This window comes from Lathyrus oleraceus, chromosome 5, assembly GCF_024323335.1.
Source record: "Lathyrus oleraceus cultivar Zhongwan6 chromosome 5, CAAS_Psat_ZW6_1.0, whole genome shotgun sequence".
Lineage (NCBI taxonomy): Eukaryota > Viridiplantae > Streptophyta > Magnoliopsida > Fabales > Fabaceae > Lathyrus > Lathyrus oleraceus.
The window spans coordinates 155,081,231-155,108,681 of NC_066583.1; positions in this window are offsets into that span (position 1 = coordinate 155,081,231).

Below are 27,451 nucleotides of genomic sequence, written 5' to 3' on the forward strand. Positions count from 1 at the left end.
TGGAAAACAAGCACTCCAATAGAATATCTTAGAGTGTTAGGTTTTGTGCCATTTACTCCACGCTAATGCCCTAATAGGATTAATCTAGAATTATTTATGTACACCTCTATGTTTTAGTAACTTGGCATAAAAGGTTTATCTAGTTGAGTTGTAATCAACATTGTTATATACACCTATATGTTTTAATAACTTGGCATATAAGGTTTATCCAGTTGAGTTGTAATATTCAACATTCTTTCATCTTGTTAATATTGAAGTTGATCACTAGGATTTAGTGGTTGTCTGCCCTTGTCACTGGTTTTGTGGCAGAGAAGAAAGTGAGTAGATTCTTATGTTTAGGGGGAGACTCTAAATATAAAGTCATTGGGTAGTGTTAGGAAGAGAGATTGAACAACATAGGGTTTGTTATTGCTTGTAAGTCTAATTGTACTAACCTACTAATACTGAATTTCCTTTCTTGGGTTGTGGACGACGCCACTGTTCCACCCGAGAACTAAAAAAAGGATGTTCCAGCTTCCACAAAGGAAAAAAAAAGAGATTTGGATAACTGTTGATCTATAATAGTGGCTCTGATCTACTTCACGGTGGCTCTGAACTCCAACACTCAAGTCAGTTCAAGATTCAAGATGAGTATAGTGAAATTGGAGATAAAAGATTATGTACCTTCTCATAACATATGATTGTTTTTATATATTGGTTCGAGTAAAGTGGGCTTGAGATGGATTGGGCCTTGGTCAATTTGGGCCTTTCGCCAATCCATAACAAGTACTATACCTAATCATTGTCAACTAAAGACAAAATCTTTCTCGAGACCCACACTCGCTATGGATTTGGAAATGTAAATGATTGGAGGGGCATGAGGTTGACAAAACCATAAAGGTGACATTATATATGAGAATATTAGCTTCCAGAGAAAGGATTTATTTATAATACACTCAACACTCACTTGAAACCCTAAGTAACCGTCCTAACACAAGGCTAAATCCCATGACTATACTTTAGAAAACAATTTGACACCCACTGCGGGGCAACAACAAAAATTTATGAAACCCTAGCATCACCATCATTAATCGTTCGTGATGACGCCAATGTTGCACAAGAATAATACCACAAACGACACCCACAAAGGTATATATGATGTGCATATGAAATCCTTATAGTAGTAGTGAGGAAATTAAAGAAGCGTAACAAAAAACAAAAAATGCGACATGAGTAATAAGAGCATATACAAGAACTAACATAAGCTCGATAATAAGAGATACAACATCCGATGAAGGATTAATAGGATGAGTCCCCGTCGATCTCAGTTGTTTAGAGATATTCAATATATTGGCTGATCCCTTTTTACTTGAAATAAATGAGAAAAAAACACAAATACGGTATTTCAAATAAGGTAGACTTATATAATTTTATATCCTCAAGTAAATCCCACTTGACTGGATGAGTTTGGGTTTAAGAAATTTGAAAAAGCCGAAGGATTTAAGACTCGAGAGGGATAGAGGGGAATCACACCCAAATTTAATTTAAAAATACCTCATAAATTTAGAAATAAGGAGGATAAATAATCCCAATGGGAGAATTACAAAAAATTTCATCTCCTTAACAATTTCGGAGGTACACATACTCGTCGTCTACGTACTGATAAAATTATCTACCCCCATTAATTTTTTGAAAGGAGATTTGACCTACCTAACCTCATTGTGAACTTTATCCTCCTCTGAAAAATAAAATGATTCAAAACACAGCGGAAAACAAAATGTTTCTTTTAGTTGATCCTTACAAATGATGCATGATCAGTGATAGAACAATTACCCCTTGTGGTGATTAAAAACATTGATGCAGATTCAGATGAATGATCACAGGCGATTAATAATGATCAATGCCTTTACTCAGTCCACACAAACAAAGTGCCTTCAATCTCAGTGCTAGCTGCTACGAATGAATACTTTGATATATATATATATATATATATATATATATATATATATATATATATATATATATATATATATATATATATATATATATATATATATATATATAGAGAGAGAGAGAGAGAGAGAGAGAGAGAGAGAGAGATAGAGAGATAGAGAGAGAGAGATTACGACGAGGTTTCAAAAACCTCATTTCATCAAGTGTTTTACCTTTTACACAATGCCTCTATTTATAGAACCACTTGTATGGACAATAATCTGAAAAAAGACCAACTTAAATGCACCATATAATAATAATGTTATATTATTATAATAAACATACTTTTATCATTATTATATTTAATAACTATAATAATAATACAATAACTATTATTATATTATACCGTGCTTAATATTCCACTTAAGTACACAATATCTTACAGTGTTCCATAATTATCTTAAGTACAATGTACCTTACAAGGTTCTTTATTTATTCTATCTTCATCAATGTGTCCTTGTGTGTGTGACCCTGTAGGTTCTCGTGACGTTGAAAATTATATTAAATCATACATTTAATATAATAAACAATAGACGGTATCTAGCAACACATCACTGATGCCCAATTCACAAAAATGTCACGTGGTATGATAAAACCTTTTCAAGATGTATTATTGTGTATAATTACTCTTTTGAGCTGATGTGTATATCGAACACAAGATATAGACCGTGTCATCCTTGTCCAGTTCAATATTAGACCCTTAGACTTTTATCCTATTATGTAGGACGGGAAAACTTCATCTAAGTCATTCATTTCCCTCATCATGATTTTTGGAGTATCCATCAACTGTCTTTATGGTCATCCACTTACAGACAATGTTTGATTAGCAATAAAGTAGTCGACTCCATATCTAAGGTCCATAGGAGGTTCAGGTCGAAGGATGGTATATATCACTATCACCATAAGAATAACTTATGACACTTTCGCATAACATTCTATGTATTATTCTCAAAATGGGTGAATTCAGTATAAATATTACTTCTAATATTCATACCTATGTTAAGACTTGATAAGTCTTTATCCATGATCCATGAGATGTGATCATCAGTCTATCCACATAATAGTCTCAATGCTTTAATATCATCCCCTTTTTCAATAAAGCTCGATGATAGATACTTTAAGAATAATATCCTTATGTTTAATGGGATCTTATAATTAAGTCACACTTAACATTTCATTAAACGGACTAGCTATTTTAGGGACTTTATTATCTTAGAAAAATAAACATAATAATAAAACGCCTTTTGTTATTAATAAAACATTCAATATAAGTACCAAAACTATTGGCCTCTAGGGCTTACACCAACAATCTCCCACTAGTACTAGAGCCAATCAGGCGTACCCCTAATACCCATATATCTAATATGGCCATCATGCTTTTGCTGCGCAAGAGGCTTTGTCAGTGGTTCAACGACATTTCAAGTGTTGGTACTCTGTATATATTCATATCTCCTCTATATATTATCTATCTATTGAGGTGATATCTGTAGCGGTAAATTCATGACCATCAAGCTATGGATAAGCTTAACGTCAATAAAATCAGAGTCGCCACCGCACTTTTATTGTTTCCAAAGGAAAAGGGAAAAGTACGAACAAAACGCAAAGATAAGAAGTTTTCAAATCAAAATTAATAAAATGCCAGAGATTACAGGTAAGGGGGTTGGTTACACAGAGGGAAGGTGTTAGCACCCAAAGTGTCCTAGGTACTCCTAGGGAGCCTTTTTTTATGTGTCTATGTGTTTTTAGTATAAAAGATGTTTGAAATAAATAGAGTGTGGGGAGGAGAAAAATAATTCATTAATTATATTTTTGTGTTTGGCAAGACCTTCATACTTGTGCCTACGTACCAACATAAAAATGAGGGATCAAAACCTCATAGTTCGTGGTATCAATTTCAAAATGAGTGGGTTGCTTTTAATCAAAATTGTGGTTTAAAAAGAGGCACAAGGGCTCAAAAGTTTGCATGAGTTTATTTATTTTTGTCTTTTGAAATTTTAAGTCAATATGGTTAAGTTCATTTACAAGTTTGATTAAGAAATGAGTTTAAAAATGTAATGGCATAAGGCCAAAGTTTCTAATTTGCAATAAAGTCTAAGTTTTGAAATCAAGAGAAAACAAAGTTTTTGAAAAGGGGGATAAATTTTGAAATTTAAGGAGTGGGATGAGATGAAGAGACTAATCCTAAGCATAAAATTTAAAAGTTAAGAGTTGAAAAGATCTGACCAATGGGATGCAATCTAACAGACAAGAATGTCATATAGAAAACCCACTTTCCCGTTGGACTTTGAATCAAGCAATAATCAGCAAGCAATTAGCAATATGAATAGCAAATCATCAAATGAAGATGGCTATATCCAAGCAAGCAAGTCCATAGATAACAGTCTTCTTTGTCTTCTTATGTATCAGATGGAATACTCATTGATTTTTGCTCAGAATAAGGTATTAGGAATGAGATCAAAATAATAGTTGCATCAAGACCATGGAGCAGATGAAGTCAAGTGGATCCAAATACTTGCATCAGATGAAAACCCAAATCACAATAACTTGGTATAAGAAATGTTGACATTGGCCAAATCCTTTTGCATATGGAATGTTTCCTAATTCTAAGTCAAAAAGTTCAGATCAAACCCAACAGTCCACACAAACATTTTTTAGGGTTTTTGTTGTTTATTAAGTATTTTCAGGTCCTAAGACCACAAACACAAACAAAATACACAAACAAATATATATAATCACAATATATGGCTCAAATGAGCAAAGTGAAAATGACATAAACATGAACAAGTTAAATGATATGTAACTGGCAATGAATGGTAAATGACTTGAAATTAAATTGCATAAAGTAAATGATTTGAAAGTAAAGCAAATTTAATAATAGTTAATGTTAGTCAAAGTTAATTAGATGTTAGTGGAGTTTTGCTTTTTAATTGATTAAGTCATTCTTTGGAGAACACTCAACCATCTATTCACAAGCATGGATTCTTGAACCAAGACATCTTCCAGAGGAAGGAAAAAAGGCCAAGTTTCCACATAATACCATGAAAGATGAGAGACTTACAATCTCACTTACTAGAATGCTATGCCTTTAGGGTCAAATTTAGCTCTACGTTAAGCAATCGTAATTGGACTTATGTAGAAGTCACAACTATCTGAGGCTGGGCAATAAAAATTTAGGTGCTAATGCATGTTAGAGATTTGGTATAATGAACCAAACTCCTAAAATATACCACACACTAAAATAAAAAGAGATCAAAGGGTGGACCTATCTCATTCATACTTGTATTGGTTCATCTAACACAATGTTATTGATGAACCAAGTAGCCTTAGGATTTGGAGATTTCATTGGTCAACGAAAGGGATGGGAAAGAATGGGATTGAAGATGAAAAGGGAAGGGAGATGAGAGAAACACAAACTGGTCATGGGAGGAATTTTATCAAATTAAATTCATTCATTCATTTTGGGAGATGAAATATACATTTTATCAATCCTCTAAATCCAATAATTTTAACTTAACAAAAGTCAAATCAACCTTGACCAAGGCCCAAACACATAGTCAAACATCACAAGTCAATAACAATGGCTCAACATAATTTTTACACAATTAATCAATTAAAAATCAAATTAAAAATGCATTTAAATTCAATTTAATTTGGTCAAAACTTAAAATCTCTTCAAAACACCAAATAAATGGCCAAGAGATTTATCCTAGGTCAAACAAGGTCAAAGGACCTTAGACAAAAAATTTCATGATTTTTGAAAAGTCAGAAGTATTTTTAAACAATTAAAAGTATGCACAAAAACAATTCATTCATAAAAAATATCAAAATTAATCCAAAAATTAATTTTAATTCAGAAAATGAAAGAGGAAAACATTTAAAGATTTTTTGGTGAAAGTTCCATATTTTTTGGATTAAAAATGAAATTAATATGAATTAAACAAAATAGAGGGATTAAATGAAAAATAAGAAAATAAAATAGAGTTAAAAAAAACAAGGGCCATCAGACCTCCCTCATTAATTGAGGTGGCATATCTGATGGCAACACGCGCACTATTCACGATAGACCAAGTCAAACGCGTCACACCAATGGTAATCAGAACTAGGGGCCAAGATTAAAACATTTCGAATGGATCTGATGGTTGAGAGGCATAACAACACACCACCGGAGCTAGGGATCCGGTCTTCTTCTCCGGTGGATCTCACCGGACTGGTCCATCATCAACCATCACCAAAAGTAAAAACAAGGACATGGATTTAAAGAAAAAATGCCCAGGAGCTCGAATCTGGCCTCAATTTTCTCCAATTCCAAGTATATAAAAAGATACAGGGATTTGAATTTTGAGGATCATGAACTGAGTTGCTTCGATTTAACCTCAGAGCAACTCGATCTTCTTAGGACTTCAGCCAACCAAAAATCACAGAGAATAGTGAAGAATTGAGGGAGAATCAAAGAGATGAAAAATCTGAAAAATTACCTTCGAGGGAGCTTTAACCTTGCTTGATCTTGATTCCAATTGTGCTTGACTTTGTTTCAGAAGCTAGTAGGAAGTGATTAAGATCAGAAAATGGCCTGGACTCTTGGAGTTTCAAGTAAATGGCCGGATACTCAGCGGTTACAAGGAAACCGGCATCAATCTGCTTCTGCACTTCCTCTTTGATCTTCAGAGCCATATCAGGATGCGTTCTTCTCAACTTCTGCTTGACTGGAAGGCATTCTGCCTTCAACGAAAATCTATACTCCACAATCTCAGAATCCAATAATGTCTTGATAATACCAAGCAAACATATCTGAATACTCTCGAAGAAGATCAATCAACCCCTTCTTGACTTCTGGACATAGTCGAGACCCAATCTTGACTTCCTTCACATCATCCTCAGAACCCAAATTGACTAACTCGACTTGCCATTCGAACGGATGAATGGTCTTTTCATCTTGCTCAAGAAGACGAGATAATTCATCACTCATTTCTACATCACTTTCCTCCTCGGCCTCAAACACAGTGAATTCAAAATTTGGAGAAGGAGAAGGATCATTGTATTCAATGGGGTTAGGAACCAACCTGCATAATGATTTGATATTTTAATTTTAGAGAAGTGAATTTGTGATCAAATATTATGCAGATGGACAATTATATTGTTTATTTATGTTTTTTGTGATTACCATTTTCAGAATAAAGCAAAAAGTAAAAATAAACATCATAGATGTGGATGAATAGAATTAATTTTATTGATGATCAATTTGAAAATGCCCAAACAATGTTCACTTCTCCCTTAGGCATAAGAGAAGGATTTTAAAACATATAAAAGTAATTACTTAGATCGATGCAAAATAACAGGAATATCAACAGCAGTCCAATTGTTGCAAGCCTTTCCATGCGTCACAAAATTGGTGCAGTCTTCCTCTTCGTCATCCTCTAGCACAGCAGCTAAGTGTTGTTCATTGCCATGAATGAACCCTCTGCTATGGAAGCTAAGTTGCGTATCTTCAGATCTTGCAATTGATGAACCTCGCTGAAAACCCAGACCGGTTCTACCTTTGTTGTCGGAGACCTCTACCATGCGCCCCCATTGATCGACGTTGCCTTCTTCCACAATCTTTTGAGCATCTTTTAATGAGGACATAGGTGCCCCAACTCTCTTCTCATCAGCAATAGATAAGGCTTGGAACGGAGTTCCAACCTCATCCTCAACTTCCACATAAGAGAAAGATGACAAATGACTAACCAACAATGCTTTTTCTCCTCCAACAATCACTAGCTTGCCATTCTTCACAAATTTGAGTTTCTGGTGCAATGTGGAGGTAACAGCTCCTGCCTCATGGATCCATGGCCTTTCCAACAAGCAACTGTAGACCGAGTGGATATCCATTACTTGGAAAGTAATTTGAAAATCACTCGGACCTATCTTAACTGGAAGGTCCACTTCACCAATAACTGTCTTGCGCGAACCATCAAAAGCTTTGACGATTACACCACTATACCTCATAGGCGCTCCTTGGTAGGATATATTTGATAAAGTTGACTTCGGAAGCACATTTAGTGACGAACCGGTGTCAACAAGCACATTTGACAAAGCATCCTCTTTGCAATTCATCGAGATATGCAAAGCCAACTTATGATTCCTGCCCTCCTCAGGGAGTTCTTCATTACAGAAGCTGAGATTATTGTAAGAAGTGATGTTAGCCACAATATGATCGAATTGAACCACTGTAACATCATGTTCTACAAAAGCTTGCTCTAAAACTCTCTGCAGTGCTTCTCTGTGCGCTTCAGAATTCATGAGCAGAGACAACACTGAGATCTTTGAGGAGGTTTGGAGCAATTGCTCTACCACATTAAACTCACTTCTTTTGATTAACCTAAGTACCTCATCATCATCATTGGGTTTCAAGTTGCTGGATTCACCAGACTTATCTTTTGAACAGCCAACCGGATCTACACTAGGCACTTTCACTTTCTTACTCACAACTGCTTCTTCTTTATCCTTTGGGAACACCGACCCAAACACTCGACCACTGCGGGTCACCTTAGTAACATCAGCAATGCTCACTACTGAACTAGTCGTAGGTAACGGGACCTCTTGACCATCTTTCATCATTGTAGCATTATAATGATATGGCACAACTTTATCAGATGAATACAGGACTGGGCCCGCTAACCATATTACCAACAGCGATACTGATCTTTGACTGTTGCTGTTACTGGAGTCATACTGAATCACTAACTTCTCAAGCTGCTTAAAAACAGGCACTACGACATTGACATCGTCGTCTACATGACGGGATTGAACAATTTGGATCATGCCTTCATCCATCAGTCGTTGGATGTCCTTTTTCACAACCTTATAACCCTTCGGGTTAACACTACAAACATCACAACCATCATGGTCGTGCTCACATTCACTTACCATACAAACATCCTTATGCATCTGCACTAAGGACCTCCTGATAAAGCGCATATCAAAAACTTTGAATTCTCTAGGACAACCGTCCACCATATTCACAGAAGAGTTCCCATGAGCGGGCAACGGGTTTGCTTTCACATTCGGCGCACAGTCCTCAAAGGACACCATACCACTCTTCATCAATTTCCGAACCTCATACTTCAATGGATAAAAATTTTCAATATCATGTCTGAGTGCTCCTTGATGAAAAGCACAACGGAGCTCAGGTTTATACCACCAAGGAAGTGGTTATGGAATCAGTGGCGGGTTTCTTGGTTGAATTAAGTTCTTGAGAACTAAGGACGGATACAACTCTGCATATGACATAGGAATCAGGTCAAAAGAGACCTTCTTCCTTTCAAAGTTCTGTTGATGATGATTGTTGTTGGCATTTTTGTTGTTGTAGGTGTTCGTTTGTTGTTGCGGTTGTTGTTGTTGACGTTGGTGTTGTTGAACTGGTGTTGCTTGTTGATTAGAAAATACCGGGATAATGGAAGATACTTGATGATGATGATGTTGACGGGATGTTGGATTCCTTCTGATCTGAGGCCTCCTCTGCCTCCCACTGCTTATTGCATTTGTCTCACTGTCTTTCTTCTTACCAAAATTACTGCCATACCTCTTGCTTATTGACGCCTCATCTCTTGACAAACGTCCTTCTCGGACACCTTCCTCAAGCCTCATCCCCATGTTTACCATTTCAGTAAAGTCACTGGGGGCACTAGCAATCACTCGTTCATAGTAAAATGAACTCAGAGTTTTCAAAAAGATCTTTGTCATCTCTTTTTCCTCCAAAGGAGGAGTGATCTGGGCAGCCAACTCCCTCCATTGTCTGGATCTATGGAGCAAGTTACCAAAACCTGCTCTGATGCCAATTGTTAGTTGAGTAGCGCCTAATAGGGGGGGGGGGGGGGTGAATTAGGATCTTTGAACACTTTTTCCGGTTTATGAAAAGCTTTGTTCTTTCTTTTCTGGTTATGTTAAGAGATGAACGGTAAAGTGCGGAAAGATAAAGAACACGAAGAAATATCCTGGTTCCCCTCACAGATCGAGAGTACTCCAGTCTCCTTTCAACATGAACTCAGAGTTTTCAAAAAGATCTTTGTAATCTCTTTTTCCTCAAAAGGAGGAGTGATCTGGGCAGCCAACTCCCTCCATTGTCTGGATCTGTGGAGCAAGTTACCAAAACCTGCTCTGATGCAAATTGTTAGTTGAGTAGCGCCTAAGAGAGGGGGGGGGGGGGGGTGAATTAGGATCTTTGAACACTTTTTACGGTTTATGAAAAACTTTGTTCTTTCTTTTCTGGTTATGTTAAGAGATGAACGGTAAAGTGCAGAAAGATAAAGAACACGAAGAAATATCCTGGTTCCCCTCACAGATCGAGAGTACTCCAGTCCCCTTTCAACATGAAAGAGATTTCACTATCTGTTATGACTTGTACATAACATACACAATCACCAAGAACAACCTCTTGTGATTCACCAAGTTGATATGAGAACAATCCTCTCAAACTCAACTCTCTTGCTTCCAACAATCCTGGACAGCAATGTGTTTACAAAACACACAATCTTATTTTTTAACAATTCTAAAAATAAGATATGGATTACAACAATGGATTAAATGTAAAGTTTGTAGTATAATGATTACTCAAAGTGATATATCAATTTGCTTGATCTTCTCTTCCAGTGAAAGTAATTCACAACACAAAGATATTAGATTGCTCAAGAATTTTCTGTTTTAAATGATATGAAAATATGCAAAAAATATCTTGAATGAAGATTTATAACAATAAGTGTGAATTCTGAAAATTAAAGAGAATGATTGGAAGAGGTGAAATTTGAATTTGAAAGATCATGTATTTATATGCACATAACTAGGGGTGTTCAAAACCAAACCAACCCAATAGAAAACCGCAAACCAAACCAAACCAAACCGAAACCGCAAAAAACCGCATTTGATTCGAATTCGTTTGGGTCATTTTTTAACAAAACCGCACGGTTTGGTTTGGTTTGCGGTTTGTATTTTGCAAACCGAACTAAACCAAACCAAACCACATTATGTTACAATCCAAATTTTACTTATCCCACATCCAACCAAAACATCAAACCTAGTATGCCTTAACCTTACAATTACAAACGATTTTCTCTTACTCACGCTTAGGGTTTCAATTTCAACCTTCTTAAATCTCTCATAGTAGTATCACATATTTTTCTCGTCTTCTTTTCCATGTAGGTTTCGCCCATTCTACTCTAATAAGTCATCTCTTATGTTCTTTCTTTTTCATCTTTTATGTTACTATTTTCTCTTTTAATTACATTTTTATCGCATCTTTCTTCTCAATCTCGCATCTCTTATGTTCTTTTTTTCATCTTCTCTAATCTCTCATCTCATATGTTTTTTATGTTTTATTATAATATCTTCGATATTATTTTATGCTACTATTTATATATGTATTTTATTCCACTTTTGTCTAATCTAATTTTTTGTATATTGAATGAAACATTTTTGTCTAAATATGATGAGTTTTGATGTTATTTAGTCATGTATGAATGACTAAATATAAAGTTATGTTGTTCTCTATAGGTGTATGTATGACACAATAAAAATATTATAAAAAACTGAACCAACCGAACCAACTCAAACCGCATTGGTTTGGTTTGGTTTGGTTTTATTTCTAAAAGTCAACCGAACCAAACCAAACCGCATGTTTTTTTCTGCGGTTCAGATGATTTTTATCTCCAAAACCGCCCAAACCGCACTGCGAACACCCCTACACATAACACCTCAAATGAAACATGTTAATGTTCTGAAAGAATCATGAACGATTGTCAAAGATGAAATGAAAAGATTCCATGAAATGGTGTATGAAGAGGTGTATGCATAACCACTGATTTTTCAGAAACGCACAGTGGTAAATCGATTTACATAATGGGTCAATCGATTACCTTGTTGCAACGTTTAAAATTTTTCAAAATCTTTCAGTGGTAAATCGATTTCCCTAAGAGGTAAATCGATTTACCTAGTTAAAAAACTTAAAATTTCGCTTCTGGAAATGTAATGCTCCAGTGGTAAATCGATTTCCCTAAGTGGTAAATCGATTTACCTAAATGAAAAAATTAATTTTTTCTTTTAAAAAATATGTAAGCTTCAGTGGTAAATCGATTTCCCTTATAGGTAAATCGATTTACCCATATTGAAAATGAAAAATATGATTCTAAGACATTTTCCATGAACTATGAAAAGTTATGCAATAGCCATATGAATACTTGAGCATCCAAGACTTTAGTGAAAGTAAGTATTCTCATTATACCTTCTTGAAGTGAAAAGCTTAACTTCTTGAATCAAGATTCTTTATCATAGAATAAAATCTTTGCCTTCTTGTTGCTTGGAGTTTTGTCTTCATCAAAAACATTCATCATAGAGAAGCTTGACTTCACACTTTACTCCTTTTTAGCCCATTTACATTAGTACAAATGTTAGAACTACATCTGTATCCAATACCCATGATGCAAAAGTAGATACATTTTTTTCTATAACAAAAATACCTAAATTTGAAGTCTCTACTCCATTCTTCATATCTTCCAGGTACTTTGGGTAGTTTCTCTTCCAGTGGCCAGTCTTACCGTAATAGAAGCAAGTTCCTAAATTTATTATACCTCCACTAGGATTCAAAGCATGAGCAGTAGGTTTGGGTCTGGCAACTTGCTTGCCTTCCCCTTTACCACCATGCTTGGTAGGTCTTTTGTTCTGTTTCTTTCCATTACTGACCATAAGAATGGACCTCCCATTTGACTTTAAATTTTGCTTAGCAGTTCTTAACATGCCTAGCAGATCTGGAAGACTTTTTCCATATCATTCATATTTAAATTAAGAAAAAAATAACCGAAACTCTCCGACAATGACTGCAAAATCAAATCAGTAACAAGCTCCATTTTGAGGGGAAAACCTAACCTTTCAAGGTTCTCCACATATCCAATCATATTGAGTACACGGGGACCTGTAAGGGCTCCCTCAGTTAGCCTTTCCTCAAAAAAGGGCTTTTAAAACTTTAAATATCTCATGCCTCTCCTGCTCTTGATAAAGCATCTTCAGGTGTTCAATCATATCGAACATTGCCATGTTTTCGTGTGGCTTTTGTAATTCAGAATTCACGATGGTCAGCATGACGCAAGTCGTTTCATTGACATCATCGACATGCTTCTTATAAGCATCTATTTCAGCCTTAAGAGCGGAACTAGAAGGCTTTTCCTTATGAAGAGGCTCCTCCTTAGGAAGAGGTGTCTCTAAGACATACAACTTTTTGGTGTCAATTCTGAAAATTTGTCCCAAACAATATTTCTTTATCAAGGATTGATCGTAAAATATTGTTAGAGGTGTTTGTTGTCATGGTAATCTACATGAAAAATGTGAAAATATAAGTATCATTAAAACCAACATATTTAATTAGGCCTTTAATTAAATATGCTCTCTCTATTTTACTCAAACCAAATGGCCCTCACCATTTGATTCGGAAAATTTCGTCAAATTTTTTTTCTAGTGGATCAAGATCTATATTTCACTTTGTTTTAAGTTAACATTAGGCTGATTACACAAAACTAGGTTATTTAGGTAGAAACTCCTTCCAATGGTATCTAATACATTTCTTGAATACTATTAGTTGAGTAAATAAGTCCTTATTCTAATTCATCATATGGATTGCTCCCAACTCTTGCTACTAAACATATATAATTTTATTATAATTTGTTTAGTTAAGTTCGACCCAATATTTTAGCAATTGGATATTATATTTATCCTATCGCACCTTACTAATATAGAACATGTACACGCGTTAGGCGAAACCTACATTATTCAATACTAGTCTTGATGAATGCTATAATTTGGAAAGCTTAAACTTAATATTTTATTTGAGGAAATTTTGTTTAGTTTGATTTCACCGGCTTATTTATAATATAAAACGTCTCTCACATGCATCAACATACATATAAAATTAAATGATACGGTTATGGCCCCTAGCACAATTGTTCCCTCAAGTCAATGAGAGAACATAAACTAAACCTTATAACGATCTACACTTCTCCAAGCTAGATCTCCATGGTCGTCCTCTTTTGATCTTGTCTTATTTTTTTCTTTATTTCATTACATTACATCAAAGAATACTGGTTTTACATACGAGAGAATGAGATGAGAAAAGAAATTACATAAAGAGAGTGTATAGAAAAAGACACGACACACATGTCATATTTAAAATTCTCAAAATAAAATAAAGAAGACTAAGGTCATACCCGTTCACCATAAGACAACAATACATATTTTATTATTAATTTAAATTTTTTTAATTAAATAAATTAAATTAAATTAAAATTTTGGCGATTGATCACATTATACAAAGTTAGATAGGGATTCCCATATCCGATCATTAACATAATATATATTAAATTATTTAAATAAACAATAATAATAAATTATTATATTATTTAAACAAAATATAATAAACTATTATATTTATCATCTTTACAAACCTATGTAATAGTATGACGTTAACATTCAACTTTTCTTTCATTGTGGATAGTAATGAAATGTGACTTTGCACATCGCATGCAGTAACACGTTACTACTTTTCATACTGCATACAATATTATTACCGGCACGAAATATTAGTTATAACAATAATAACAATTATTATTTTATTATAAATAAAAAATATAATAATAATCATAATGATAATTATTATATTATAAAATTTTGTGAACCTTGAAAGGACAACTCTTGTGCCGTTACAAACTCTAATTTTATAATTCTTTGCAACACAACTCTTGTGTCGTCATAAACTCTAATGCAACACATTCAAACCATCAAAATTGTAACGATCATTTATTCAATTTGATTGATCAAAATTCCATTGCTTCACCCAAATGAAACACAGTCATCATACTAATTGAACCAATGAAATAAAAGACATATCAAATATACAGCCGTCGCATCCGAATTATTCATATCTTATATGAAATTGATTGATCACTTTTGTGTAACTTATGGATGATCGATGTATCGCTGCTTCACTATACAGAAGTCTGATTCTGAAGCATAATCAACATCGATGCATCCAAGTCGTACACAACATGATGCTGAAATTTAATTTCTTCTTCTTCTTCTTCTTATTATTATTATTATTATTATTTAATTCACTATGTGTTTAATCGAATTAAAACACAAATTACAGAAATTAAATAAATATACAATCATGGTTTTGTAAGTGACTCTAATACCACTAGAAAAAAAGATTCAAAACGCATCGAAAAATAATTTTTTTCCTTTAGTTGATCCTTACGAATGATACATGATCAGTGATAGAACAATTAACTCTTGTGGTGATTAAAAAACTTGATGCAGATCTGGATGAATGATCACAAGCGACTAACGATGATCAACGCCTCTACTCAGTCCACACAAACAAAGTGTCTTCAATCTCAGTGCTAACTGCTACGAATGAAGACTTTGAGAGAGAGAGGGAGAGAGAGATTACAACGAGGTTTCAAAAACATAATTTTATCATCTATTTTAGCTTCAACACAAGGGTTCTATTTATAAAAGCACTTGTGTGAGCAATAAGCTCAAAAAGTCCAACTTAAGTACACCTTATAATAATAATATTATATTATTATAATAAACACATTTTTATTATTATTATATTTAATAACTATAATAATAATAATAAATATTATTATTATTATTATTATATTATACGATGTTTCATATTCCACTTAAGTACACTGTATTTTACGGTGTTCCATAATTCTCTCAAGTTCATTGTATCTTACAATATTCCTTATTTATTTTATCTTTCATTGAAGCTAGCGGAAATATAGCCGAACGTATCGCACACTCAAACATACAACAGACTCACCTTCAAACTTTATTTATTCCTGAAGGAAAGAGAAAACATCGACAAAACCCGGGGAAAAGAGATATGTTGGGTAAGGAAGTGGGTTATGCAATGGGAAGGTATTAACACCCTTAACATCCATGGTACTCCATAGGAACCGTTTTGGTTGTTCTTGCTCGAATAAGTGTTATATCTAAGATTACTCGCAAAAGGATGGGAAAGGGGAAAAGAATAGATAGAGTGCTCGGTGAGGATTGAGATCCTCATTCCTACGTATCCTCATAGTGCAATGAGGAATTCAGAGCTTTGTAGTTCAAGGAACTAGTGGTAGGAGGTGAAAAGATGTGATCAAGGTATGGTCTAAACTAAAGGATAATATTTTGAGCTCCAACAAGGATGAAAACATGAACCCAAGAGTAAAGTTGGCTTTTACCCGTACGTGAGCTAACATGTCTGCCGCTATAGGGTAATGCCGAAAATATGAAGAAATAAGTGTTTGGGAATGGTCCAAACATCTCTTGGTTCACAAGGTGACGCGAAAAGGAGCGCAAAGAGGTAGTGTATTTGGCTCAAAGATAACCGGTGTATCACATAGAGTGAATGAAGGTAGATTATGAATCCATCATGGAAATGAACGAAATAAAGTGTCCAAAGCCACAGAATTGAAGGATTTGGTAACAAGTGACTAAAGAAGCATTGTTTGAAACCGAAGGTGAAGGTGTATTGGAATCCATAAGAGAAATGGGATTTGTAACATAGAGGGAAACATCGTTAAACGATACGTGGAACAACATGGTTGCCACTATCTGATATTTAGGCAAAAAAGAAGGAATTAAATGTTTGGGTACAAGCCAAACAACTCTAGATAGAAATGTGGACTTTTCGCTAGGCGTCCTAAAAGGGTGTGTATGGAATTCCAAAGAAATCTGTATTTGATGTTAAAGAAATAGTACGTCACTGGGTGAACGGTTTATGATCGAAGGTAGATAACAGATAATGAAATATATGGATGGCGCCCTAAGACGGAAGGAAGAATAATTAGAAGTATGCTCGCCAAGGATTCTCGTCCTCGTGCCTACGTATTCTTATTGTATGATGAGAAAATCAGAGCAATCGTAGTTCGTAGAACCACGAGAATAGAGAGAGAGAGAGAGAAAAGTGAAGAAAAGTATAACTTGTACCAACATAATGGTATTAAGGGAACCCACAAATGGATGGAACTTGGAATCAAAGAGTAAATAGGCATTTACCTGTACGTGGGCTAGCATGGTCGCTGCTATAAGGTAAAGCAAAAAACAAAGACTGAATTAAGTGTTTGGGTAGCTCGCGGAGCATCTGAATTCTCCTGCCTACGCATCCTTATAGTGCAATAAGGAAATCAGAGCTTTCGTAGTTCATCACACTAGGGCTGAAAGTGAGATGATTAAAGAGGCAGGGGGAGATGATAAAATGATTAAATGAAAAAGTGGAATATAGTTGATAGTTATTTGATGAGAATCACACTAAAGTCTATGAGTAAAGGTGGATACGATAAGCAACGGGCCAAACGTTCCACACCCAAAGATATCCAAAATGAGTGTAGGAAATTTCCAGTCTCATTCCTTCTTTACTACTTAAGGCTCGTGGCATGTAATTCTCATCCTAACTTTCGAGTTGCTGGAGGATTATCGTTGTTTCTTGTAACGATCAAGAGAGAGACTTGATAGTTGATTGACGAGAATCACACTAAAGTCTATGAATAAGGTCAAACGCTTTGAATAGCTAGGGCCTACGCCCCGTACGCAAAGTCGCTCTAGACAAGGATATGAGAAACTCTGTCTCATCATTCCCTATTAATTAAGGCTCATGGCGCATGATACTTCTCATAATTGACAATTTGTTGGGGAAGAATCTTCTTTGTAACTCTTTGTGTTGATATTGTTTTGTATGAAGAAGACTTGGTAGTTTATTCGATTCGTATTGCACTATAGTCTATGAATAAGGGTGAACGCTTTGAATAGCTAGGGCCTACGCCCCGTACGCAAAGTCGCTCTAGACGAGGATAGGAGAAACTCCGTCTCATCATTCTTTATTACTTAAGGCTTTTATCGTACAATTTGAGTCGTATTTAGCAAGTGTTGACCTTTATTACCTAATCTAATGGTTAGAATTGACCAAACCAACCTAAGGGATCATATTATGGCTAGTCAAGGCTTGATTAAAAATCTATGTTAAAAATTCCTAAGGGAACATGCAATTATGTGGTTAAGATACCAAAATAACCCATAAGGGGTAAAATGGTCATTTCACAAAAATATCCAATTATGAACACAAACTTAATTCCAATTAAATTTTAATTAGAAACTACAAATTGATTAAGTTCTAAATTCTAAAATTAACCTAATGTTCAAGAATTAACTAAATTCTAAAATTAACCTAATGTTCAAGAATTAACTAAATTCTAAAATTAACTAAAATATAACTATTTTCTAATTCCTAATCTAACTAAACTATATTAAAATCTAATTAGAAAAGTATACAAAACTCCAATTAATTTCTAAATTCTAATTAAAATCTAAAACCTAATTAAACCTAATTAAAATGCTAACAAAAAAATTATCAAAAATATCAAAACAAAATAAAATGGAATTAAAGGTAATTAAAATGTTGGGCTAAGGGGGGTGCATGTCCTGAATATAGAGTGCATAATTAAGAAATATGGATTTTGGGTCCAACAGAATAAGCCCAAATACCAAGAAGTGTAGTTGGATTCAACAAGTATGTTGCTAAGTAAAACAGGGGTGTAGAAAGCAAAATATTGAGCTTAATGACTAAGGCTAACAGAATTTTGATAACAGTGAAATTTACCGTGTTTTCGACTCCGATTTCACATGCATTCTAGTTGTTTTATTGTTATTTTGTTGTGTTATTACTATGTTTTTCTTTGTTTTCAGGCTTTTACTTTAATCGGAGCCTCGATCGAGAAAATGAGCGAAAAAGAGCTAAAAACCCTAAAATTCAGCATTTTGTACTTATGGCTTCCACCATGGCTGGCGCCATAGACCCTGCCATGACGTGTCCAAGCTCAACCTCCCTCAACTACCACATTCCCCACTACTTCCACTAAGGCGCCTCAGATTGGCCTTGTGGCGGGCGCCACAAGAGGAAAAGTTTTCCCTCCCATTTTCAAGTTGAAGGGCATCCTTGTCATTTCCATCTTTTTACTTGCTTATAAATAGAAACTCGAAATCACTTTTACAATCATCCAAACTTAGAGCAGAAGCAAACTCAGAGCAACTTTGTTTCACTTAGGCATATATTCAGTATTTTAAAGTGGTAATCGCTTCGCATTGGAGTGTTACCACAATTGTGTAATCGAGTCTGCAATCGAGTCTGTAATCGAGTTTGGAGCACTTTGGAAGGAAGTTAATCCTGCCGCCATTTTCATTTTCGCTTTGCAATTTACTCAACCCTCCGATTGGAGCAGGTTTTTATTACTTGTCTTTATCTTATTTATTTTCCGGCACTCGCTTTACTTTATTTATTTTCCCGCACTCGCTTTACTTTATTTATTTCTCCGCACTCGCTTTACTTTATTTATTTTCCCGCACTCGCTTTACTTTATTTATTTCTCGCACTCGCTTTACTTTTATTTATTTCCTCGCACTCGCTTTACTTTTATTTATTTTCCGCACTCGCAATACTTTTATTTACTTTCCGCACTCGCACTACTTTTATTTAAATTAATGCACTTTTACTTTACCATGTCTAACTAAACTTATAAGGTTAGAATGTAAGGATCGTAATTGAACCGATAATCCGTACAATTGTTCGTAGAAGCACTTAAGGGCTATTTTAACTTTCAACTTAAGTTTTCCCGCACTTCAATTCCGTTGGGTAAGATCGAAAGCCGTCCAACGTCTATCTAAACTTAATTGTTTTTAACTATTTCAAAAACAGCGAAAGCGCTTTGTTTAGTTCATTATGAGTTTTTAATTTAAGAAGAAAAGAGATTTTAAAACTATTTTCGAACGCGTTTATAAGTTTAGAGTCTGGTTCGTAAGAACCTCTTTTGGTTAAGAAATCCAGGTTATAATACTTTTCAACTTAGTCAAGATACTATATTTCTTAAAAATAGGTTTACTACTCTAACGCAATGCGCGCCTTTTTATAAGTGACAATAAGAGGATTTGATTAGGGAGTACAACTCGGTTCTGAATACGCGAAAGCGACAGTTCCCGTTAAATTAGTTCTTTTCAAAGTAGGAAACATTGCCCATAAGTAGTTCTATTAGCAAGTACTTGGATTATTAATTGATTACGTGAATTACATTCGACCCTGTCTTTATTAATTAAACTTTATTCAACACTTTACTTTCCATTGCACACTCTAAAAACACCTATTTTGTTTGCCTTTGATAAACACCATAACAATAGATAACGATAGATTGACACTTGGTCTCTGTGGATTCGACAATCTTTTATATTACTCTGACGCGTTCGTATACTTGCGAAAAGCACGCATCAAATTTGCAAAGGGAAGTGCAAAAATTCAGGAAACTCATTTTGTCTTCTCTACACATCAACTTCCAATTTTCATGTAAAAAAGGAACCACCACCGGAGCTCCGACACCACCGCGCCGGAGGCAGCGGAGTGGTCGGAATCAAGAAAAAGCAACATTTTCTTACTCCTCTTAACCTCTTCTATCCTAATCCCTCATCTATTCTAACTACAAATTAATCAATTCTGGAAATTGAGCCATTAAAGTCAAGAACCATAAGCACAAAATCTGAAATTAAATGGAGACGGAGGAGAATTAAACCATCAAATCTTGGGGTTTTGATTCTCCACTACATAAGCTACATTGTGGTATCAAAAGTTTAGCAACCAAGCAAAGATGAAAATTCATCGATCTGCAAGACGGAAGATTGCCTTGGAACTTGTTCAAATTTGAAGGTGATGAAGATGAAGAAGAGAAAACCAGAGGTATGCTACTTGGACTATTTAATCTTCTACTTCTACTATGAACTTCTCCTCTTCAAGAATCAACTCTGAAAAATTCTGAATTAAATTATTGTTGTTGATGTTGATTATATGAATGTAGGGATGATTGTTGAAGGCAAGAGGTTTAGCTCAATTGATAACAAACTTCAATGTGAAGCTTGCTCCAATGGTGGTTTGAGCTTTGGTGTAGGGAGATGAATTGGATAAGATGAAGTGAGAGGAGAAAAGTTGAATTTGCAATGATTAATTTGAGAGAATTCTGATTTTGGTCATTCCTTGATTTGATGAGAGTGATGAGTTTATATAGATTATATGTTTGGGCCAAATGGAGGTTCGGAGTTAGTTTTGATGTGGCTTGGAATTAGTATAAGAGAGTATTTCAATTTTATTTATCCATTTATGATTAAAAAAGGTGAAAATATTCCAATCAAAATTAATGTCTTTAATTCTTTAATTCTTTATTAATAGCAATACACATTTAACAATTTTAAATTTGTGTGAGATTTGTCCAAAATATATATAAAAGTGTCTTGAAGCAAAGAAAAAAATAAATTTTTGTTTGAAACACTTGTCTGAATTGTCCGACACATGTGTTATGTGTGTCATTCGGATGTCAACCATTGATTTTAAAAGTGTCGAAACAAATAAAAAAACTATTTTTTAGTGGATATTTATCTGACTTTTCCATCACGTATCATATGGATGTCATAGAAGTGTCGGACACTCATGTGGGTTGGACAATATGATACGCCTAATCTTAAAAGTGTCGGTGTTTAAAAATTGCTTCGTAGCATTTGAAGTGCTCTTAAGCTAGCCAATTATTGGTTGAAACAAAATAACAATGTTTTTAATAACGTTGCAGTAGGTAGGAAATGACAACACTTTTTAATCAAAAGTGTGATAAGTTTTGATATTTTTTTTCTCATTATTCATGATCTCTTCTGAAGAAAAAGATGATTCAACTTCATATAATTTTGCTAATTCTTATATGGTATATAACTCTAGAGAAATCTTTGACAATACACTTTTTAAAGTAAACTTAAATGAAGGGTTGAAACTTGAAAGAATGTTTTTGTGGTTTTGTTCTGTCATGACTTTCATATTATGCAACAAAACCTTATTTGATCTAAGCTTTTCTTACTCAATTATATTGTTGTTGTGAGTTGTGACTATAATTCATTATTATATATAGAGAGCATCATCTTATCCTTTAAAATATCTGAGTTAAAATTAGTTTAATTATTTTAGTAAAAATAGATTTGATTTCTTATTTACTGTAATTTCCAATATAATAGCCTTAATAATGATAAAATAATAATATTATATTGAGTAGTTATGATAGATGATATATGACTTTCGTTTATAAAAAATAAAATATATTTAATTATCGATCATATATATATATATATATATATATATATATATATATATATATATATATATATATATATATATATATATATATATATATATATATATATATATATATATATATTTATTGATTTGGAAAAAGATATATTTGATTACCGTACAATTAAATTTTGTTTTCGTAGATCTCTTGTTACCAAAAGATTTATCAAAGTTTGTTAAATTTTAATTGTCAAAGGAAATTAGGTTTCTTTCTCATTTTAAAATAATTATTTTAAATTAGTCATATATTTTTAAACAAATTATTTCTCCTATGATTTTTGTTTAAATATAATCATTATCATAATTGTTGTAAAATTTAATATGAGGTTCTTCTTATGGAAGTTTTTGAGAACACAGGTGATGGAAATTATTGTAAATAGAAGCAGCTGAAGAGAACATTTGAATGTCAATGTTAACTCAAGTTGAAAATGTTTGAAATTTGATCATGTTTTTTAGACTAGCACTTGAAGCTGCACGGAAAATATATGAACACTATATTTGAAGATACAACAGAGTTGTCACCGAATTTTATTTATTTTCCGAAAAAAAGAGAAAATATCGATAAAATTTATGGGGAAGAGAAATGGGTTAAAAAATCGGTTATGGAAGGAGAATGTATTATCATCCATGACATCCGTTGTACTCAACGGGAGCCGTTTTGATTGTTCTTTGCGCGAATGGGTGTTATCGAAAGGTTACTTGCAAAAGGGAATTTTTTTTTAATAATTAGTGTGCTCGCTGAGAATTGAGACCCAAGTGCCTACGTATCATAATAGTGTAATGAGAAAATCAGAGCTCTGTAGTTCATGGAACTAATGCGGATGTGTTAGTTGTTTTTAAGGAATTATTGTTGATGAACTGTGTAGACGTTAGCTGATATGATCCTAGGTTGGATGCTCCAACATTTTAGTTTGATTCCTAAGGAACAGATTATAACAGTTCTTTTTATGAAAAGAAAAGTGTTGTTTTGAAACAGGTTTGAGTGATAAAAGAAAAAGAAAAAGTTGATTGATTGAATTAAAAAAAGATAAAATTGCTTGCTTGAAGTGTAAAAGAAATTATGAAATGAGGAAAGTGGTATGAAAGTATTGTTTGGATCAGGATTGTGTTATTTGAACCCATAGGATATGTGTTTTTGAATCAAAGAGAGCGACGTTACCAATAGATGGTATAACCAATGCAGAATTATAGGATTTTGCCTAGATCTGGCGTCAAGACCTACAAAGGGGGTTTGCCTGAGCACGAAGCTCGTAGGGCAGAAATGAGGTTGCCTAAGCACGAAGCTTATATGGCATGAATGATTTGCCAAAGCACTGAACTCTACAGGGCATGAATGAGTTGTCAGAGCACATAGCTCTATAGGGGAAAAAAATAAAAGAAGAGGGTCTGCTCGAGCCCTTAGCTCGCAGGAAAGTGCATGAAGATTTCCAGAACACGAAGCTCTCCAGGGCAAAAAGATAAAAGAAAAGAGTTTGCTCAAGCCGGGAGCTTGCAGGAAAATGCATGAGGATTGCCAAAGCACAGAGCTCCATAGGAAAGAAAGATAAAAGAAAAAAGTCTGCTCGAGCTCGGAGGTCGTAGGGAAATGCATGAGGGTTGCCAAAGGACGGATCTCTATAGTGCAAGATAAAAGAAAAGAGTGTGCTCGAGCTGAAGCTGCGTGAAAAATACCCGAGCGCATCACACACTCGAAGATATAATAAAGTCTCCACCGAACTTTATTTATTCCCGAAGGAAAGGGAAAATATCAATAAAACCCAGAGGGAAGAGAAATAGGTAAGGAATAATGTTATGCAAGGGAAAGGTATTAGCATCCCTCATATTATTTGTACTTAACGCAAACTGTTTTGATTGTTCTTTGTGCGAATGGGTGTTATCTAAAGGTTACTTGCAAAAGGGGAAAAAGTTTAATAATTAGTGTGCTCGTTGAGGATTGGGGCCCTCGTGCCTACGTATCCTCATAGTGCAATGAGAAAATCAGAGCTTTGTAGTTCGTGGAACTAATACGACTGTGTTGGTAGTTTTTAGAGAATAATTATAATCTTATCCTAGAAGTGTGTAGACATTAGCTGATTTGATCCTAGGTCAGATGCTTCAATCTTTTAGTTTGACTTCTAAGATACGGATTATAACAATTCTTTTTATGAAAAGAAAAGAGTTATTTTGAAAAAGGTTTGAGTGATAAAAGAAAAAGAAAGAGTTGATTGAATTGAATTAAAAAGAGAGAAATTTGCTTGCTTGAAGTGTAAAAGAAATGGTGAAATGAGGAAAGTGGTATGAAAGTATTATTTGGACCAGGATTGTGTTGTTTGAACCCATGAGATATGTGTATCTGAATCAAACAGAGAGGAATTAACCAATAAATGGTATGGTCAATGCATAATTATAGGATTTTGTATAGATCCGGGGATCAAGACCTTCAAAAGGGGTTTGAATGAGAACGAATCTCATAGGGCAGAAATGAAGTTGCATAAGCACGAAGCTTATAGGACATGAATGATTTTCCAAAGCACAGAGCTCTACAGGGCATGAATGAGCTGCCAAAGCACGAAGCTCTATAGGGCAAAAAATAAAATAATAAGGTCTGCTCGAGCCCATAACTCGCAGGAAAATGCATGACGGTTGCCAGAGCACAAAGCTCTTTAGGGCAAAAAGATAAAATAAAAGAGTCTGCTCGAGCCCAGATCTCGCGGGAAAATGCATGAGGAATTTCAAAGCACAAAGCTTCATAGAGAAAAAAGATAAAAGAAAAGAATTTGCTCGAGCCCGGAGCTCGCAGGGAAATACATGAGGGTTTCCATAGCACGGAGATCCATAGGGAAAGATAAAAGAAAAAAGTCTGCTCGAGTTGAAGTTGCGCAAAAAATACCTAAGTGCATTGCACGCTCGAAGATACAACAGAGTCTCCACAGAACTTTATTTATTCCCGAAGGAAAGGAAAAATATTGATAAGACCCAGAGGGGAGAAAATGGGTAATTAAGTCGGTTGTGGAAGGGGAAGTTATTAGCACTCCTCACGTCTATTGTACTCAACGGTAACCGTTTTGATTGTTCTTTGTGTGAATTGGTGTTATCTAATGGTTACTTGCAAAAGGGGAAAAGGTTTAATAATTAGTGTGCTCGTTGAAGATTGAGGTCCTTGTGCCTACATATCCTCATAGTGCAATGAGGAAATCAGAGCTCCATAATTTGTGGAACTAATACATATGTGTTAGTTGTTTTTAGGGAACAATTATAATCGTATCCTAGAAGTGTGTAGACATTGGCTGATTTAATCCTAGATCGGATGCTCCAAGTTTTTAGTTTGACTGCTAAGGAACAAATTATATGAGTTTTTTTAATGAAAAGAAAAGAGTTGTTTTGAAAACGTTTTGTGTGATAAAAGAAAAATAAAGAGTTGATTGGATTTAATTAAAAAGATAGAAAGTTTCTTGCTTGAAGTGTAAAAGAAATGGAGATATGAGGAAAATGGTATGAAAGTATTGTTTGGACCACGATTGTGTTGTTTGAACCCATATGATATGTGTATCACCAAAAGTATAAGATGTGAAAAAAAAATCTTCCTTGATGTAACATGCAATGTAGCACCACTGTCAACTATCCACATGCTCTTGTCTGATACAAGATTAATAGACTCATGATCATGGAGAATAACAAGATCATCACTAGTAGCAGTAGTAACATGATCATCATCATGATCTTCATGGTCTCTTTGTTTAGACTTACCCTTCTTGCCCTTGTTATATCTTTTTCACTTATGTATGTGTCCTGTTTTGTGACAATAATGACACTTCAGATTCTTGTATCGCAGCTTGGACTTGCTTATGTTATTCTCTCTACCACCCTTCAATTCCTTTTATGACTTCTCCCCCTATTTTCAGTGACAAGTACCTCGGGTTTAGGTGAAGAAACATGCGTCTTCCTTCTCATCTCCTCATTAAGAATATCACCCTTAGCCATTTCCAAAGAAACAACACCTCTTGGAACAGGACTTGTGATAAAAACCCGAAGCGTCTCCCCAAACTCTAGTAAAGATAGCAATAGAAATAGTCTCAAAAGTTCATCATCAAATTTAATACTCACTCCTGACATCTGATCAAGGAGCCTTTGAAATTCACTTAACTGATCTGAAATAGAAGTCCTCTCCTTATACTTCAAACTATGAAGCTATACAATAAGAAATATTTATTATTCCCTGATTTAGAGGCATACAAGGACTCTATCGTCTCCCATAAACTTTATGTATGTGTCTCATTAGCAATATGATTATAAAGATTATCTTCTACATATTGTCAAATAAAACCACATACTTGTTGATGTTCAAACTCTCATTCTTCATCTGACACAAAATTCGGCTTTATGGAACTAAAAACTAATAAATGCAACTTCTTCACAAATAGTAAGTGTTTCATATTGCCCTTTCATAAATGGTAATTAGAACCATTCAAAAATATCATCTTCATCTTTGTATTTGACTTCATCATTCAAACAAGTAAAATATCCCTTAACCAAGAGCTCTGATGGGAAATTAAGACACAATAACAGACCAATACACAGCGGATATAAAATTCTTCAGACTTATAGGAACCTTGAGGATCAACAACAAATATAAGACGGTAAATCGAACAAATAAAGGTACAAAAAAACATCGATATTTTTTACGTGGAAAACCCCTCAATATGAGAGTAAAAATCATGAGTTGTCCAGACCAAATAAATAACTTCACTTTAATCCATTAAAGGTACAAGAGAGTCATAAAATGATTCAAAAATTAGTGCTAACAACCGCAAGTCACAAAGCAAATTAACTTACAAATAAGAATTAAAAGCTAAAAAATTCTCAAATATGTAGCTTCAGTGGGAAGCAGATAACTCTCACATCGGGTGTTTTTTTAAAATTCTGAGTGGTCAAAAGTTAGTTATATGTGTTACAAACCCGCCTTTTAAATTTGAGCTCGAACCGACGGTTAACGAATCAGGGATCGTTGGTTTAGTGAGACTGATTGCAGAAAAACAGGAATGAGTTTTTATCCTATTTTTTCTCTTTTGAATTCTTATTTTATCTCTATCTCTCTCAATCCTAAATTGATCCTCTCTACTTAAATAAATGAGACAAACTAATTAATCATATTTGAATATTTCTCCAAATAAAAAGAGAGCGCAAATCCAACAATAATGTCTCATCTTTAAGTCTGAAAAATTCGTTATAGCTAACAAATATATATAGATAGATTTCTAGTGAAAAACATATTTTATTGTAATA